Source organism: Lissotriton vulgaris, unplaced genomic scaffold, assembly GCF_964263255.1.
Source record: "Lissotriton vulgaris unplaced genomic scaffold, aLisVul1.2 SCAFFOLD_2442, whole genome shotgun sequence".
Lineage (NCBI taxonomy): Eukaryota > Metazoa > Chordata > Amphibia > Caudata > Salamandridae > Lissotriton > Lissotriton vulgaris.
This window is the reverse complement of record NW_028255224.1, coordinates 100365-119930: the sequence shown is the minus strand read 5'-3', so window position 1 is coordinate 119930 and position 19566 is coordinate 100365.

The window sequence follows — 19566 nt, the reverse complement described above, 5'->3', positions numbered from 1 at the left end:
CCACGCTTGTAAATCCACACAGCTATTGGGCTACTTGTCATGACTGACAGCATTTAGAATCACTCAAATAATAATCTATTTTATGTTTTTATCCACATTTAAAAATAAATACAGACAGCAAACCAAATAGTTTTCTGTCCGTGTTTATCTGTAAAAATCAGTAAAAATGGAAAACAGGGAGCCTTATTAATGATAAACTAATCTTTACTTAACACTATAAAACTATTTCAACCCTTCCCTTACTCTAATCTAGCAAATATCCAGCTAAAAAACTGACCATAATGACATATTACCAAGGAAAATGCTACTTACCAGTATGCATCTGTTCTTGGCATGTAGAGCTGCAGAGTCGTACACTATGCATTAGATCGCCACCTGGTGTTGGGCTCGGATGATTGCAGGTTGTTGTCTTCTTGGAGAAGTCTTTGTAGTCACTATATAGGTGACTCCTCCTTTGGACAATACTGTGCATGGGCATCGGCTCCATCCTTAGCTTGTTTTTCGCCATGATGGGAAATGATGGAGTTAGTAGAAGTAAAGAGAAAGGATGTCCATGCGTGTGCATCTAAGTAAGATAAGAACTGGAATTGATACAAGTCCGGGGAGGCGGGAGGGCGTGTACGACTCTGCAGCTCTACATGCCAAGAACAGATGCATACTGGTAAGTAGCATTTTCCGTTCGAGGCATATGAGCTACAGATCGTACACTATGCATTGATTGTGCAGCAGTGTCTCCCCTAGCGGTGGTCGCTTGTATCCATTGCAGTAGTCTGAAATAGTGTTCTAAGGACAGCCTGGCCTACTGCAGCTTGCTGCTTGGCTTGCATGTCAACACAATAGTGTTTCGTGAAGGTATGTGGTGTAGACCATGTTGCTGCCTTACATATGTCCTCCAGTGGTATATTTCCTAGGAAAGCCATAGAGGCTCTTAGTTTGCGAGTGGAGTGCGCTCTAGGAGGAACTGTTAGTGTGCGTTTAGCTTTTTGATAGCATATTTGTATACACTTTAAAATCCACCTGGCAATCCCACCTTTAGAGAGGGTTGCCTTCGTGTGCAGGAGAGAAATATACAAACAATTCTTTTGTCTTTCTAAAGGATTTAGTTCTATCTGTGTAGTATAGTAGAGCTCTTTTAACATCTAACATGTGTAAGGCCCTTTCTGCTACAGAGTCTGGGTTTTGGAAAAACACAGGTAACTCTACAGATTGGTTTAGGTGAAAAAATGAGATAACCTTTGGTAGAAATTTTGAATTAGATCTGAGAACCACTTTATTGGGATGTATTTGAAAAAATGGTTCTTGTATAGTGAACACTTGTATTTCACTTGCTCTTCTGAGAGAGGTGATGGCAACAAGGAAAGCAGTTTTCCATGTGAGAAATTGCAGTTCACATTTATGCAGAGGCTCAAAAGGGGGTCCCATGAGTCTTGTAAGGACAAGATTTAGGTTCCATACTGGAGAAGGTGGCAGCCTGGGAGGGATTATTCTCTTTATGCTTTGATTGCAGGTACCCTAAAAAGAGACAGGTGTTGGCTGTTTTGTAAATAGGCTGCAATTGCTGCAAGGTGCAGGCGTATGGAGGAATATGCCAAATTAGACCTTTGTAAATGTAAAAGGTAACAAATGATATTTTGGATGGAAGCATCCAGTGGATCAATGGGATTTTGTTTGCAATAAATTGCAAATCTTTTCCATTTAGCGGCATAACACGCTCTGGTAGTAGGTCTCCTGGCCTCTTTAATGATGTGCATGCAGTCTGGTGGTAGGTTGAGATAACCAAACTGGAAGACTTCAGGAGCCAGATCGCAAAATTCAGTTGGTTTGGGTCTGGGTGTCTGATTTCTCCATGGTTCTGTGTTAACAGCGAGGGTGTGAGCTGTAACTTTAGATGTGGAACCAGGGAGAGATCTAGTAGTGTGGTGAACCACGGCTGGCGTGCCCATGTGGGAGCTACTAGTATGAGCTTGAGAGACTGTTTGAGCTTGCGCCCCACTAGTGGAATGAGGGGGAGAGGCGGAAAAGCGTACGCGAATCTGCCTGACCAGTTCATCCATATTGCATTGCCCTTGGACCGTGGGTGTGGGAACCTGGCGGCGAAGGTTGGTCATTTTGCATTTTCGTGGGTGGCAAACAGGTCTATGTGTGGGTGCCCCCACTGCTGGAAGAATGGCTGAAGAACTTGTGGATGTAGCTCCCATTCGTGAATCTGTTGTGACTGTCGACTTAACAGATCTGCTATCTGATTGTGAACCCCTGGAAGGTGTTCCGCTAACAGATATATGTTTTGAGGAATGGCCCATCTCTAAATGTTCTGTGCGAGCTGGGACAGTTGCAGAGAGTGTGTCCCCCCCTGTTTTTGTATATAGTATATCGATGTCATATTGTCCGTCAGGATTAATACAGCTTTGTTCTGTACTTGAAGTTGAAAAGTTTTGAGTGCTAAGACTATCACTATCAGCTCTAGATGGTTGATAAGGAACAGCTTTTGTTGGTTGTTCCATCGACCTAGAGTAGTGTGGTGAGGGAGATGGGCTCCCCATCCTGTAAGGGATGCGTCTATCTGTGGCACAGGTTCGAGGAACGGCCGTCCTCTTGTCAAGTCTTTGGTGTTCTACCATTACAGAGAGCGATGCTTGCGGCTGTCTACCAACACCAGGTCTGTGAGCTGACCTTGAGCCTGATTCCACTGTTGTGCCAGGTCTTGCATGTGGTACTATGAAGATGCAAGATGCCATCATGCCTATTAGTCTCATGAACACTCTGGCCTGGAGAGACTGCTGGTGTTGGAAAGTGGAGACTAAGGCTTGAATGCTCTGTATTCTGGCTGGACTGGGATACGCTGGAGCTGTAGACGTGTTTATGGTAGCTCCTAGATACTGATGCACGTGCGAAAGCTCTAGGTGCGACTTTGTGTAGGTGATCGTTAACCCTAAGTTGTGCAACAGTTGAATTGTCTGCGGAGTGTGTTGTACACATTGGTGGAATGACTTGGCTTTTATGAGCCAATCGTCCAGATAAGGGAAGACGTGTATCTGTTGTCTTCTGAGATGTGTTGCTACTACTGCTAAGCACTTTGTGAACACCCGTGGTGCTGTTGTGACACCATGCGGAAGGACTTTAAACTGATAGTGTTGTCCTTGTATTACAAACTAGCAGCCCGTCCCAACGTTGTCCAGGTATGAATTGCTGCCGGCCAGTAGTATATTGTTTTGTAGGATTTCGTTTTGATAGCATTTCTTATCTGTGACAGGCCTGTGAAACGCTCCGATTCACAGTGCACTGCTGATGCACTTAAGATTGCGCGTTCAGTAGTGTGTGAACTCGAGTTTCCCTATATTATTTTTCCTTGCAATATTATATGGTGCGAACTCCACAACATGGCATGAGCACAATATACATTACAGAAGAACACATTCATTTGTGGTAGGCACGGGGAGACAAAGCGATTTGCCTGGAATCACAGGATGTTGAGCTGATGCCGAGATTCGAACGTAGCTCCCCAGCTCTAAAGTTCGCAATTCTAGAACTTGTGGTGGGAGGTGTGTCTAAAAGTGTATGTTGGTGCTGGCCATCAATGAGAGAGACCTGTGCATTTTTCAAATCGGTGGTGAAAAAAATATGAGTATGTTGCTGGAGATGTGGGCCACCGTGCCACCAATGTACTTACCGGGGGAGGGTAAACACCCAGTTTTTTCTTTCCGCATACCATCACTCCGCATACATTCATTTAGAACGTACCATGACTCCTCAATGCCATTATAACGCATGGCATTACATTTTATATGTTTTTACCATGCATACATTTACAACGAAATTCGTTGTAAATGCATGAATAGTAAAAGCATGTTTTTTTTTTAATGTTTGGATAAGGTAAGTATGGGTATAGGAGTATATGTTTTGGGGTACTGAGGTATATGTTTTGAGGTGTTTGGGGATTTTAAGGGTTCAGATATAGTTTTGGGTTATGGGGTACAGGGGTAGTTTTAGGGTTTAGGGATAGGTATGGGTTTTGGGGTACAGGGGTATTTTTAGGGTTCAGGGCTAGGTTTGGGTTTTGGGGTATAGGGGTATTTTTAGGGTTCAGGGGTAGGTTTGGGTTTTGGGGTACAGGGGTATTTTTAGGGTTCAGGGCTTGGTTTGGGTTTTGGGGTACAGGGGTATTTTAGGGTTCAGGGGTAGGTTTGGGTTTTGGGGTACAGGGTTATTTTTATGGTTCAGGGCTAGGTTTGGGTTTTGGGGTACAGGGGTATTTTTAGGGTTCAGGGGTAGGTTTGGGTTTTGGGGTACAGGGGTATTTTAGGGTTCAGGGGTAGGTTTGGGTTTTGGGGTAAAGGGGTATTTTTAGGGTTCAGAGGTAGGTTTGGGGTTTGAGGTACAGGGGTATTTATAGGGTTCAGGGCTAGGTTTGGGTTTTGCGGTACAGGGTATAAATATAGGGTTAAGATGGGTTAGTGTTTAAGGGTGATGGGGTATTTTAAGGAGTAAGGGTGGGTTATGATTATGGGGTGCAGGGGTATTTAAAGGGAGCAGGGTGAACACCCGGAGCTTGAATGTACAGAACCTGGGAAGAAAAAACAATGAAATATTGGGCACAACGCTGGCTTTTTTCCCCGTAATCCCGCGCCCCGCACACGCCCCCAGCACATGCCCACAGCACACGATATGAAACATGGCATGAAGGGCGGAACGTATCACACGCCCCCAGCGTTTGTCACGCCCCCAGCACACGCCCACAGCACAACGCAGACCCGCCCACAAGGGACTACTTTGCTGGCACGGTTCTTTTACCTTTTAAATGTATATGGTGGGCGTATGCATAGCCTATGTCCTTCTGCTGCAACTGCCCTTTCCAACGCTGTATTGGGTGTTGTGATTGGTGCTGTGGTTCCTGAGATTACCCGCCTCAAAGTTTTGGGCTCTCTCTTTATTATATTAGTATGGATCACAGGTACTTCCTGTGAGCAGGATGTATTGGGATGTGAAAATAGGCGTCCTTCAGGTCTAGTGTTGAAAAGAAATCGCCTTTTTGCTTTAATGGGAGCACTTGTTGCAGAGTGATCATATGAAAATGATCTGATTGTATGTAATGGTTGAGGGGTTTGAGGTCGAGAATTGGTCTCTGTGTCCCGTCCTTTTTGGGAATTAGAAAATACAGCGAGTAAACCCCTGTTCCTTGTTCCTCTAATGGGATTACCTGAATAGCATCTTTTTGTAGAAGTGCTAGAACTTCTTGTTGAAGCAGAGTCAGGTGATCTGTGGCCATAGGACGCTGCCTGGGTGGTATGTTTGGGGGGGTTGCTGTAAGTTCTAGGCAGTAGCCATGCTGGATAATCTGTCTCACCCACCTGTCCGTTGTGATGGAGTTCCAGACAGGTAGGAACTGTGTTACTATGCCCTCCGCAGGAGTGGAATGCTGTTGGGGGAGCAGAGGGAAGTCACTGTTTAGTTGTGGAGGAGGAGCGATTGCTGTTGTTACCGCGTCCTCTTCCCTTGTTATTATTGCCTCTGTATCCTCCTCTAAAATACCCTTTGTTAGAGGATGTTTGAGTCTGCGTCTTGAAAGATGTTGTTGTATCTGCTCCAGGTTGTTTGGAGCCTCCTCTATAAAAGGAGCGATGAAAAGAACCTTTAGTCTGAGCGGACTGTAGACCTCGCATTGACTTTGCAGTATCTGTGTCTTTCTTCATTTTTTCCAGTGGTGTCTACTTCTGGGCCAAATGATTGGTTTTGGTTGAAAGGCTGGTTCAAGATTGTGCTTTGCACTTCTTGTTTGAACCCTGAAATGCGCAACCACGCATGTCTTCTGAGTATGACACTAGTATTTACGGCTCTAGCAGCTGTGTCTGCGACATCTAGGGCACATTTTATTGAGGCATTTGAGATTAATTTGCCTTCTTGTTTGAGCTCTGTGGCCTGATCTTTATTTTGATCCGGAAGGTGTTGTAGTAGTGTCTCTAATTGGTCATAATGAGCCCTGTCATAACGTGATAGAAGGGCTTGCGTATTGGCAATGCGCCATATATTTGTAGCTAGTGCCGCTATTCGTTTACCTGACGCATCAATAACTTTGGATTCTTTGTCAGGTGGGGGCGTTTCACCAGAAGTCTATGAATTCGCTTGTTTTCTTGCATTGGACACTACTAAAGAGTCTAATGGAGGGTGTCCCTTAATATAGGTTGGGTCAGCTGGTGCAGGCCTATATTTCCTTTCTATTCTTGGATTTAGTACCCTAGTGCGTACAGGATCTTTGAATATTTCTGGAGCATGTTTAATGACTCCTTTGACCATGGGAAGAATTTGAGTAGATCTGTGTGATGGCTCAAAAGTGTCTAACAGAAAATCTTCTTCAATGTCATCAGAATGCATTATGACATTGTGGTAAAGAGCAGCTCTGTGTAAGAGGTGGTTTAAATCAATGCTGTCTTCTGGTGGAGAAGGCTTTGACGGGTATAACTGTGGATCAGGGATATCAGGCACATTATGTGGTGGAAAAGTATAGATATCCTCACCTAAAGGATATGAATTTGGGTCTACATGTGGATCATCCCCACCACCTAAGTCATACTCCTGATCAGTCTGTGGTGAATGTGATGATGCAGGAGAGGGGACAGGAGAGATTTGAGGTGATATGTAAGGAGGGACAGGAGAGGAAGGAGATACAGGAGAGGGAGGGTGCATAGGGGAAGTTGCACAGTCCTTCTTCTTGGCAGGAACCACAGATGGAGGTGGTGTTTCTGCTGGTCTCTTTTTATGAGGTATAGCACCTACATGTCGAGTCTTTGGGTTTATGTAGATCTTCTTTTGTTTAGGATCTGGTCTAAACAGTTCATCTTCCTCTACAACCTTCTTCGGCGTCGACTTTTTCGGTTCCGACAGAGGTTGTTTTTGGCGTTTTGCCTTGGGAGGTGTTACAGCGTCCTGTGGCAAAGTTTTCGGTGCCGAAGGTGTTGTTTTCGGGTTGGTAGGCGTGTCCGAGGACTTGGGAACCTCAGAATCAGGCTTTGTGGGTGTTGGCACCGGAGCGGGAATCTTCGGAGTGGAAGTTGGCCTCGTCGGCTTTGTGTTGCGTCTTGCTTTCCCTCTTTAGGTTTGGAAGCGGGCGGCTTCGGGGCCAGAGCTTCTTTCGGTGCCTGTACCTCTTTAGGCTTCGGCGTCGAAGGATCTTTTACTTTCGGTGCCGAAGGGTCCTTCGCTTTTGGTGCCGAAGGGTCTTTTGGCCTCGGTGTCGAAGGGTCTTTGTGTTTCGGTGCCGATGGAGGTGGTGGAATCGGCACGTGTGGCTTGCTCGGTGCCAAAGCACCTGAAGGCGTAGTTGCTTTCCTCTTCGGAGCCCAGCTCGAAGGCTGGGCTTTAGGAAGAAGTACTTGGGCAGTGCATGTGGTACAGGGGCAGAGGTACTCACGGGTTGACGTGATGCAATAGAGTTGTCCGAGTCCTCTGCCTCTGATATGATCAGGAGATCAGGCGAATCCTCTTCCGGAACGAGGGGAACCTCGTCGTCGAAGATATCCTCCAGTGCTGGGGCTGATCTCATTATGTGTCGACGGGCCCTCCGAACCCGGATGGTCTTTTTTGATCGGAAGGATGCACAAGCTGTGCAGGTCGACTCGTCGTGATCCGGTGATAGGCAGAGGTTGCAAACCTCGTGGTGGTCGCTATGTGGAAATTTTGCTCGGCATACCGGGCATTTCTTGAACGGAGTTCTTTCCATGTGGTGTAGGCCGCACGGCGTCGATAGGCCCAGCGGTCCGCGTCGATGAACCGGAATCAAGTTGATGGCGTTGAAAGTTGTATTCGATGTCGATATTAGTTATAGGAAGGTTTTGCGCTTCGAAGTTGCAGAAAAAGTTTTTCTGGAAGGTGTCTGGTGTCGTGAAGTAGAATAACGGGGGGAGTGAGGGGGAAGGTGAAGTGGCATGGATGCCCCTAAAGTGTCTGCAACACAAGACCAGAAGGGCACTGCTTCTTATTCTTATCCAGTCTCACCTTGCAAAGCTTCCCTAGTTCATCCAAAGTCTATTTGTGCACATCCTTCCCACAAGGTTTCAAGCTTGAGGGCTGTGCATGTAAAATGATATGTTAGGGCCGCACATGTGTGCTAACACGCCACTGTCAGATCCCATGTAAAGATTTAAAGTTTAGGAAGGCACGGATTCCTGTTAGTTGTAGCAAACCTCACTTTCCATCCTGGACAGTTTTCCATATTTCAGGAACTGGAACTGGTATAAATAGTTAAGAGGCCGACCTTTGTCAAAAGTAGGACATTTCCCATATCACACAGCTCACCCAGGGTCTGGCAGATCCCGCCAGTCCATATGTACATGGTCATCAACTCCTGTAATTATTGAAGGTGTCTAAGGCACCATATACAAAAGAATTGAATGTATGGTGTATGCTGCAAGAAGTGTCATACTCCCCCTTCCCAGTACCCTGCACCCAGTTGTGCTATGAAATGAAGCACTGCTGTGCTTCAAGAGCCCCTCAGAAGGTACCCAAGAGGAACATAGCCCTAATTTGTCCACTCAGAGGGGCTAATACAACCAGGGCATGATGTCCGCACACCACAGCGCAGCATAGCGCACAAAGGCAGCCATATAGAGCAGCTGTAGGTTGTGTGGACCAGTCACCCTACTCATTGTCATATTTCATAGTTTTAAGCCTAACCATACTTCTGTTACCTGCCCAGTCCAGGGAGGTCAGAATAGGCTTTAGACTCTAAAAAGGCAGATGTAGTTATCAGGCACATTTACTTTACAGGAGCCATCTTGCAGAGGGGTACCCGGCCCCTAACCATGAGCGAGGAGGACTGTAGTCCAATTTGCACAATCTCAACTCTGGCCATGTTTTGCCAATAATGTTTCTTCGGGGTGTGAGTCCATCAAACCCACAAGAGGTGAAATTCTATGTCTGCCAGGGCAATCCTAACTCAGAGAGCTGCCTCACATCCCATCAAGGCTGTACGTGGGACCAGCGCCATTTAAACGTTATCAATATACAATTCAAAGGGAGCGCAAAATTCTCCAGGGTCTTGAACAGGTGATGAACAGACTCATGCAGGGTCTTCAACTAACCTACTGTAAAGGCGGCATACATTTACATCAGAAGTACAGTTCCACACACGCGTATCCCCCACTTCTGGTAAGACATCATGGAGGTGGAGCGGCAAGACCTCTATTCCAAATGCAAACAGTGACAGTGGGCAACCCTGTCCCTTTTCCCTTTCTATCACCCACAACAACCCCCAGTGCTGAATATGGCCAATTGTTTGCTTTAAAGCTCTGAGACAAGATTTAGACCACATACCTTCTGTTACAGAATCAATAAAGCTGGCTACTTCAACCGTATCGAAAGGCTGGAGTCCACCTACACAATCAAATATATAGTCATAATAATTATAATTGTCAACAGTATTCACTGTGTTTGAGCATTATATTACAGGAATTGACAATTTCCAATAACATTCATGTTGGTCCACATCATACAAATTTGCCATCATAAGTGGGAGCCGACCAATATGAAAAAAGAAAAATACAATTGTAATGGAAGTAATGCAGACGCCCTTGCACTATGCTGCAAGGGTAAGCGCCATGTTTTGTGACTTTATACAGGGCCCAAGCTGAAGGAAATATGTCAACAGATCAAAATGTAGCTAGTCAATCTGATTGTTGCCCCTCTCCTACTTACACAGCAATGTGTGCAAGAGAGCACGAGGTAGCATTTTGTAATTCATTTGTACAAATGTGATTTTGTGTTAACAAATGTGACCCTAGATAGACGGGCACATTTACTAAGATGTTGTGCTGAGATTGCATCACTTTTGTAGCGCTGCCCTGGCATAACATAATTTTTGCTGTTTATTAAGCCACGCAAAGCCACTTTACGTGGTTTACTAAAATTAAAGTGGCGCAAGCCACCACATACCACTACCTTGAATTACCTTCTTTTGCAGAGGTGTAGCCTGGGCGTTCTCATGCATCTGCCTATAAACAACTTGTAAACCTTCTACAGAACGAGCACCTTTATCTATACTAGCAGCCCGTCCCGACGTTGTCCGGGTATGAATTGCTGCCGGCCAGTAGTATATTGTTTTGTAGGATTTCGTTTTGATAGCATTTCTTATCTGTGACAGACCTGTGAAACGCTCCGATTCACAGTGCACTGCTGATGCACTTAAGAGTGTGCGTTCAGTAGTGTGTGAACTCCAGTTTCCCTACTTTATTTTTCCTTGCAATATTATATAGCGCGAACTCGACAACATGGCATGAGCACAATTTACATTACAGAAGAACACATTCATTTGTGGTAGGCACGGGGAGACAAAGCGATTTGCCTGGATTCGACATTCGAACGTACCTCCCCAGCTCTAAAGTTCGCAATTCTAGAATTTGTGGTGGGAGGTGTGTCTAAAAGTGTATGTCGGTGCTGGCCATCAATGAGAGAGACCTGCGCATTTTTCAAATCGGTAGTGAAAAAATATGAGTATGTTGCTGGAGATGTGGGACGCCGTGCCACCAATGTACTTACCGGGGGAGGGTAAACACCCATTATTCCGTAACTTTCTTTCCGCATACCAACACTCCGCATACTTTCATTACGAAAGTACCATGACTCCGCAATGCCATTATAACGCATGGCATTACATTTTATATTGTTTTTACCACACATACATTTACAACGAAATTCGTTGTAAATGCATGAATGGTAAAAGCATGTTTATTTTTAATGTTTGGATAAGGTAAGTATGGATATAGGGGTATATGTTTTGGGGTACTGAGGTATATGTTCTGGGGTGTTTGGGTATTTTAACGGTTCAGATATAGTTTTGGGTTATGTGGTACAGGGGTAGTTTTAGGGATAGGTATGGGTTTTGGGGTACAGGGGTATTTTAAGGGTTCAGGGCTAGGTTTTGGGGTACAGGAGTATTTTTAGGGTTCAGGGCTAGGTTTGGGTTTTGGGGTACAGGGGTATTTTAGGGTTCAGGGCTAGGTTTAGGTTTTGGGGTAAAGGGGCATTTTTAGTGTTCAGGGTTAGGTTTGGGTTTTGGGGTACAGGGGTATTTTAAGGGTTCAGGGCTAGGTTTAGGTTTTGGGGTACAGGGGTATTTTAGGGTTCACGGGTAGGTTTGGGTTTTGGGGTACAGGGGTATTAGCGTTCAGGGCTAGGTTTGGGTTTTGGGGTACAGGGGTATTTTGGCATTCAGGGGTAGGTTTGGGTTTTGGGGTACAGGATTATTTTTATGGTTCAGGGTAGGATTGGGTTTTGGGGTACAGGGGCATTTTATGGTTCAGGGTAAGGTTTGGGTTTTGGGGTACAGGGGTATTTTAAGGGTTCAGGTTTAGGTTTTAGGGTACAGGGGTATTTTAGATTTCAGGGGTAGGTTTGGGTTTTGTGGTACAGGGGTATTTTTAGGGTTCAGGGGTAGGTTTGGGTTTTGTGGTACAGGGGTATTTTTAGGGTTCAGGGCTAGGTTTGGGTTTTGGGGTACAGGGGTATTTTTAGGGTTCAGGGGTAGGTTTGGGTTTTGTGGTACAGGGGTATTTTTAGGGTTCAGGAGTAGGTTTGGGCTTTGAGGTACAGGGGTATTTATAGGGTTTATGGCTAGGTTTGGGTTTTGGGGTACAGGGGTATGTTTAGGGTTCAGGGTTAGGTTTTGGGGTACAGGGGTATTTTAGTGTTCAGGGGTAGGTTTGGGTTTTGGGGTACAGGGGTATTAGCGTTCAGGGCTAGGTTTGGGTTTTGGGGTACAGGGGTATTTTGGGGTTCAGGGGTAGGTTTGGGTTTTGGGGTACAGGATTATTTTTATGGTTCAGGGCTAGGTTTGGGTTTTGGGGTACAGGGGCATTTTATGGTTCAGGGTTAGGTTTGGGTTTTGGGGTACAGGGGTATTTTAAGGGTTCAGGTCTAGGTTTAGGTTTTGGGGTACAGGGGTATTTTAGATTTCAGGGGTAGGTTTGGGTTTTGGGGTACAGGGGTTTTCTTAGGGTTCAGAGCTAGGTTTGGGTTTTGGGGTACAGGGCTATTTTTAGGGTTCAGGGGTAAGTTTGGGTTTTGAGGTACAGGGGTATTTATAGGGTTCAGGGCTAGGTTTAGGTTTTGGGGTACAGGGGTACAGGGGTATTTTAGGGTTCACGGGTAGGTTTGGGTTTTGGGGTACAGGGGTATTAGCGTTCAGGGCTAGGTTTGGGTTTTGGGGTACAGGGGTATTTTGGCATTCAGGGGTAGGTTTGGGTTTTGGGGTACAGGATTATTTTTATGGTTCAGGGTAGGATTGGGTTTTGGGGTACAGGGGCATTTTATGGTTCAGGGTAAGGTTTGGGTTTTGGGGTACAGGGGTATTTTAAGGGTTCAGGTTTAGGTTTTGGGGTACAGGGGTATTTTAGATTTCAGGGGTAGGTTTGGGTTTTGTGGTACAGGGGTATTTTTAGGGTTCAGGAGTAGGTTTGGGCTTTGAGGTACAGGGGTATTTATAGGGTTTATGGCTAGGTTTGGGTTTTGGGGTACAGGGGTATGTTTAGGGTTCAGGGTTAGGTTTTGGGTTTGTGGTACAGAGGTATTTTAAGGGTTCAGGGCTAGGTTTAGGTTTTGGGGTACAGGGGTATTTTAGTGTTCAGGGGTAGGTTTGGGTTTTGGGGTACAGGGGTATTAGCGTTCAGGGTTAGGTTTGGGTTTTGGGGTACAGGGGTATTTTGGGGTTCAGGGGTAGGTTTGGGTTTTGGGGTACAGGATTATTTTTATGGTTCAGGGCTAGGTTTGGGTTTTGGGGTACAGGGGCATTTTATGGTTCAGGGTTAGGTTTGGGTTTTGGGGTACAGGGGTATTTTAAGGGTTCAGGTCTAGGTTTAGGTTTTGGGGTACAGGGGTATTTTAGATTTCAGGGGTAGGTTTGGGTTTTGGGGTACAGGGGTTTTCTTAGGGTTCAGAGCTAGGTTTGGGTTTTGGGGTACAGGGCTATTTTTAGGGTTCAGGGGTAAGTTTGGGTTTTGAGGTACAGGGGTATTTATAGGGTTCATGGCTAGGTTTGGGTTTTGGGGAACAGGGGTATTTTTAGGGTTTGGTGATAGGTTTGTGTTTTGGGGTACATGGTATATTTATAGGGTTAAGATGGGTTAGTGTTTAAGGGTGTTAATAATAATAATAATAAGGCCATTTTTAAAGCGCCTGGTTACACCTATGACGGTGTGTCCCCGCACTGAAATGCTACTACTCCCAGATGAGACAGAAAGTACTCGGGTAATATTTATTTGGGGAAGAGATAAGTTTTTAAATATTGTCTAAATCTTGTTTCGGAGGGCTCCATACGAAGGTTTAGGGGAAGGCTATTCCAGTGTTTGCAGGCCAAGAAACGGAAGGAGCTACCTCCCATTCTGGTTTTGTGAACACGGGGAAGTTGGAATAACATCACTCCGGCGGATCTGAGATTTCGGGTGGGGCGATGGATAGTGAGGAGTCTTTGCAGATAGTTGGGGCCTTTTCCCTGGGCAATACGATGAGCCATACATAATGCCTTAAATTTAATGCGCTCCACAATAGGGAGCCAATGAAGTTTACGCAATGCTGTCTTACCGGATGCCCTGCGTGGGAGATTGAGTACCAAGCGGGCCGCGGCATTTTGGACACCCTGTAGCTGTTGAATGCCTTTTTTGCTCAGGCCAAGAAGAAGGGCATTACCATAATCCAAATGTGGCGTGACCAGGGCATGGATAAGTTTCTTCCTGGCACCGAAGGGGAGCAGATCGAGAACTTTGCGGAGGGTTTTCAATATTCCGAAGCATTTTCCAGTGATTTTATTAATCTGTTGCTTGAAGGAAAGCTCCGCATCGATCATAATTCCCAAGTTTTTGACAACCTCTGCTGGGCGGGGGATTGGCCCCAATTCCGTTGGCCACCAGTCCTGCGACCAGGTAGAGGGTGACTTACCGACCACCAACAACTCCGTTTTATCGCCATTTAGGCGGAGGCAGTTGCTGTTCATCCATCCTGCCACAGCCCGCATACAATTGGAAAAGTTAGCGGCTTCCTCAGGCTGGTTGTTGGCGAGTTGGATTATTAATTGGGTATCGTCAGCGTATGTGACGATATCCACACCATAGGATTCCACAATATGTGCCAAAGGCTCCATATAAATATTGAACAGCGTGGGGCTCAAACTTGAGCCTTGTGGAACTCCATGCCTCAACTTACGAGGAGATGATTTGTAAGGAGGGCAATGCACCTGAAAATTCCTATTTTCCAGAAAGGATTTTATCCACTCCAGGGCTGGACCCTCTATTCCCATATCGGAGAGGCGTGACAGCAGCGTTGAGTGCAGCACGGTGTCAAATGCTGCACTAAGGTCTGAAAGTACCAACGCTGCTGTCTGCCCTCCATCAACCAGTTGTCTCAGGCGTTCAATGGAAAAGAGGACCGCGGGATTACGGAAAAAAAAGCGAGCGTTGTGCCCAATATTTTATTGTTTTTTCTGGAGTAAGTGTGGGTTATGATTATGGGGTGCGTGGTTCTTTAAAGGGAGCAGGGTGGACACCCGGAGCTGGAATGTACAGAACCTGGGAAGAAAAAACAATGAAATATCGGGCACAACGCTCGCTTTTTTTTCCGTAATCCCGCGCCCCGCACACGCCCCCAGCACACGCCCACAGCACACGATACGAGACATGGCATGAAGGGTGGAACGTACCACACGCCCCAGCATTTGTCACGCCCCCAGCACAACGCAGACACGCCCGTAAGGGACTACTTTGCTGGCACAGTTCTTTTACCTTTTAAATGTATATGGTGGGCGTCTGCATAGCCTATGTCCTTCTGCTGCAACTGCCCTTTTCAACGCTGTACTGGGTTGTTGTGATTGGTGCTGTGGTTCCTGAGATTACCCGCCTCAAAGGTTTGGGCTCTCTCTTTATTATATTAGTATAGATATAGATAGCATTTCATGTATAGCAGTTTCCTAGTCCTTATGATGTTTCACGTCAGCTTCTTAATCTCTCAATGTCGCCACTTCCCTCTCTCCTGACCCTTTCAACTAACCAAGCTCCCTTCAATATGTTTTATTCTGTTTTCCAGTAAAACTAAATCATGCAACCTCTTACACCATCATCTCTTAAAGCGTACCTGTTTTTTTGTTACAGGGTAACTTTTTCTTGACTCCCTAAACTGACAGCACTTCGTTTACTTTTCGAATTAAAGAAATGTTCAAATTCTTTTGCCGATTTACTGGCCAGGAACAAAGTTATGATCAAAATATTAAGTGAGGCAAGGAATAATTGGAAAAAAACTCTCAAACTGATGAAAGGTTTGTGATATTTTGCTAGGGGAAACAAATTACCTGTTTTTCTCCAGGGCTTGTCCTCAAAAGAATCCAAGTCCATCTCCAGTAGTGGAACCCCATTAATACTTCCTGGTGCTTCAAGATCAACACCTTTTACTTTCCTCCTGTACGGAAAAAAATAAGGTGAAAATTACACATGCAACTATTTTTTAATCTTCATTTGTGCAATTTGTGCGCATCAATACTTCATGAAATAAGCCAAAGAATGTTCTTATTTTAACACTTCTAAAGTGACTCAGACATCAAAATGCATTTGAGCAGTTTGACACTCTAGCTATGAAACACAGTTTAAGAGACAAAGAATGAGAACATTTCATAGTGTGACTTTGTAACATAGCACAAGGTTGAACACACCATGACATTACAAATGGATTTAATACAAGCCAAGCATTCGGCGATGGGGTAGAGAAGTGCCAACGTTTTTCTACATAGCACAATATCTCATTTTAATAAGAAAGATGACAAAGAGAAACACACGGTACCTTTACATAGGTGCAACTAGCACCAGGCAAGAGTGCCCAGCACGAGGAGTAAAGTGCCAAGGCTAGTTTTAACCTTAATGCACCTTCTTAACTCACCTTAGACAGCTCGAAGAGCAGTTCAGGCTCATCAGCTGATGCCCTGGAGCTGCCTCAACCTCAACCCCTCCAAACATGCTCTGCTCTCCCAACAAGAACATCCCATCCCCAGACCCCTCTCCTCGGCAGGTGTCCACAGGGTCCTCAGCCAAGATGGAAAAAGGGCCACAACGTTTCACAATTTCTTTTTACCCTGAAACCAATGCTGAAAGGGTTAAGGTTTGGCATTCATTAATGAAAGGAAATGACATCATCACTGCACTCCAGAAAACCCACCTGAAAGACAGAGACCACATCAGTCTTGGGATTAGAAGATTCCCTTTAGACTGTCATCTTCCAACACAAAACATAATAGGGCCGCCCTATCATTCTACAAGACACTGAGCATTGGGGGCTAGAATAAAAAGATAGACAAGCATTGGCAGAGCCAATAGAAGTGTTTACCATGCAACAGCTGATGTATCACCGAGGATATTGTGCTGGATAACTAAACACTTATAAGATCCCAAAGGCGAGACCTATTGCCTATGCCAATGCTTGTTTAGTTATGGGCTGCAAATGGCTCGGATACCCCGGCGGGTCTGGTTCTTGTGATAGAAAACAGAATATAAATGAATACAGAGCCCTCGGGCCCCTCCCGTGAGCTGCACGTGCCTCTCTGCTGCTCCGAGTGCGCTCGGTGGGTCCATGCACCGGCAGTGAGTGCCCTGGAGTCACTGCACGTGCCTCTGCTGCTCCGAGTGCGCTCGGTGGGTCCATGCACCAGCAGTGAGTGCCCTGGGGTCACTGCACGTGCAGCTCTCCCGCGAGTGTGAAGATGCGGAGTCGATGCAAACAACTCATCCCTTCGGTGACCGGCCCTGAACGCACGATAATGAACCAACATTGATTGGCCGGGACCAGTGTCACATCGCGAGTCGCGGGGCCTCCGTTTGGAGCATAATGAAAGTTTTCACCAAAATCCGTCAATGTTCGTCTCATCAAAAGCTCCGACGTTAACTTGTGTCTCCAGAACGGCTGCGGGTGCAGGAGGGGGTGCTATGCCCATGTGTGGGTGAACTGGAAATACAAAGGTAGCATCATGGCATCAGGAGTGAAGATTATGTACCTGCCCTGCTCGGTGATGCCTGGTCCAGTGTCTGCAGTCACTCACCTCCAGCATCCTCCGACGCAGTCTCCAAGCCGTGGTCCACCATCTCTGCGCGCATCTCCTGGACGGGGCCTCGCACTCACTCTGTCTGCTCATCCTCCGGCCTGGCCTCTCTGCGGGGATGAGTGGGGCCTGGAAGCAGCGGGGGTCCCGGGGGCTCCAGCAGGGGCCGGGCCTGGACTCAGGGGGCCTCTCTCTCCTCGGAGGGGCCGCTCGTCTCCTCGTGCGCACGGATGGAGCAGGGTGTGGCCCCCAGGGCGGGGCCCTTTATATCTGAGAGGTTCCAGAATGTTCTGGGGTGTTCCAGGGCCCACAGAGGGCGGGGCTCACAGACTCCTCCCCGCGCTCCCGCGGAAGCACGTGGCTCCAGCGTTGCAGGCCCCATGGAGCTGGACGTGGTGGGACGTTTGGAGGCGGCTGGAAGTACTTCACCATCGGCCCAGAACGGACAGTTCAATACATTACGACTCATGCGTCACCAGCGCTCAGCTCAGTTCATTAACAGCAGGAGATCCAATGACTGACCCTCCCTGGGGACGCAGCTTTCATGGGTTTTTCTGAACTCACTCTTTCTTTTTTTGCACCAGTTACTTACGTCCTGCACATTGTAGCCCCGCTGCATTTTAACCCCCTTTTAGAGTTTTATCTATTTAACTTTTATTTTTTCTAATTTGTCTCTTCTTGCTCAGTTTTTCTAAAGGATTTTAAGTAATCCAACAATAAACAAATTATATTCATTCATTAAACAAGCATTTACAATGCAATGGTTTCGCCTTTGGAAAAGTTAGAGCTATTGGCATTGCTCATGACATTTCTTTTTTTTTTTTTACTTTTACTTATATGTAAATGGCATTGTTATTTACATTGCAATAGGGCTCACATTTGTTGGAGTTGGAGCTACTGGCATTGTAAATGGCAATGTTTTTTATTCATGCTTTTTTGTTTGCAGTGGAGTGATTTTTTTTAAAGTGCACACTATACCATATAAGCTTTTATAGCAACTATACAGTAAAGCTATAGCTATTTTAACGGAAAAGGGTGTAAATGGATGAATACAAATACAAAAAAGAATCTTAAACTGTATGGTGCAATGTATAGCAGGTGACAGACTACCGATCACAACATACGTACTTGAAGTGATTGTGGGTACCATATGTAATAAAAAAATCGGTAGTATGGGGTGTCAATGACGCTTGTGCAAATGATGCTCAGCTGGTGAAGTGGTCAGCTCTGTTTGCAGATGCAAAGTGGTGAAAGGTGAAGTATTCAGCTCTGTCTGCAGGCACAAAGGGATGAATGGTGAAGTGGTCACTCTCTTCAGCGGTGAACATGCTCTTTACTGTTGCTCATGGGCATCAAGAGAATCTGCCAGGTCTGAGTCATTTCAGACACCTTATGTGAGGGCTGGGGTTTGTAAATGCACCTACATTAAACACCACTAAGAGATGAAGCAATTTCTGTGACATCACGTGATTTTCTCCAAAATGTTTATTTCACTTTCACTTTTTGGGTTTTCCGGGATGCTCTGGCATAAGATTCCCGGTTTCACCATGATTCATTTTGTACAATAAGAAAACACAATAACTAAAAATACTCTCAAACTACAGTTTAACATAGACACCTTTTTCTGTGTAAAAAGCACCTCACCATGGACCAAGCAGGGGCACGTGCCCCTAATCCACAGCAGGATTGAGACACTTCTCTGACAGGAGTTGTGCCAATCCACCTGCAGCCAACGCCATGGGTCATGGGAACATGAGATAGAGAGAAGGGGGGAGAGAGAGAGAAAGGGGGGTATATGGAGAGAGAAATGGGAAATAGGAGAGAGAAATGGGGGCAGAAAGAGAAATGGGGGACAGAGAGAGAAATGGCTGACAGAGAGATAAATGGGTGACAGAGAGAGAACGGGGGAAGAGAGTCTGGAAGGGTGAAAATGAAAGGGACAGAGGGCGATAGTTAGGGGGGTACAGGAAAGGGGCAGGAGGTGGACAGGCAATATACATTTTAAAAACAAGAGGTAGATTTGGAAGAGGAAAGCAAAAGAAAAATAGGGCGAGTACAATGTATCAATGGAGGATGTGAGAGGATGGGAGGGAGAAAGGAAAGGAGGGGGCATCCTAAATGGAGAGGGGTGTGTGAGGACAATGGTGAGCGGGCAGGAGGGACGGCGAATGGAGAAGGTTGAGCTGGTCAGGGTGCGAGGAGAAGAAAGAGAGGGAAAGGCAGAGCGAGGAACCAACGAGGAAATAGAGGGGAAACGCGAGAGGGGGCGGCTGGGGCAGAGGGGTGAGTGAGGGCAGAAGAGAGGGAAGGTAGGGGGACATTTAAAAAAGTGTGAATGGACTGATGAATGGGGGAGGAGCTGGGGAGGGAGTCTTATGGGTGAAGAAGACGCGAGGGACATATAGGAAAGAGGATGAGAGAAGAGAGCCAACGGCGGGCAGAGGATGGGGACGGAGTGAAGACAGGCAGGAAAGGATGAGATCACCAGGGAAAGAAGAGAGGACAGTAAAGGG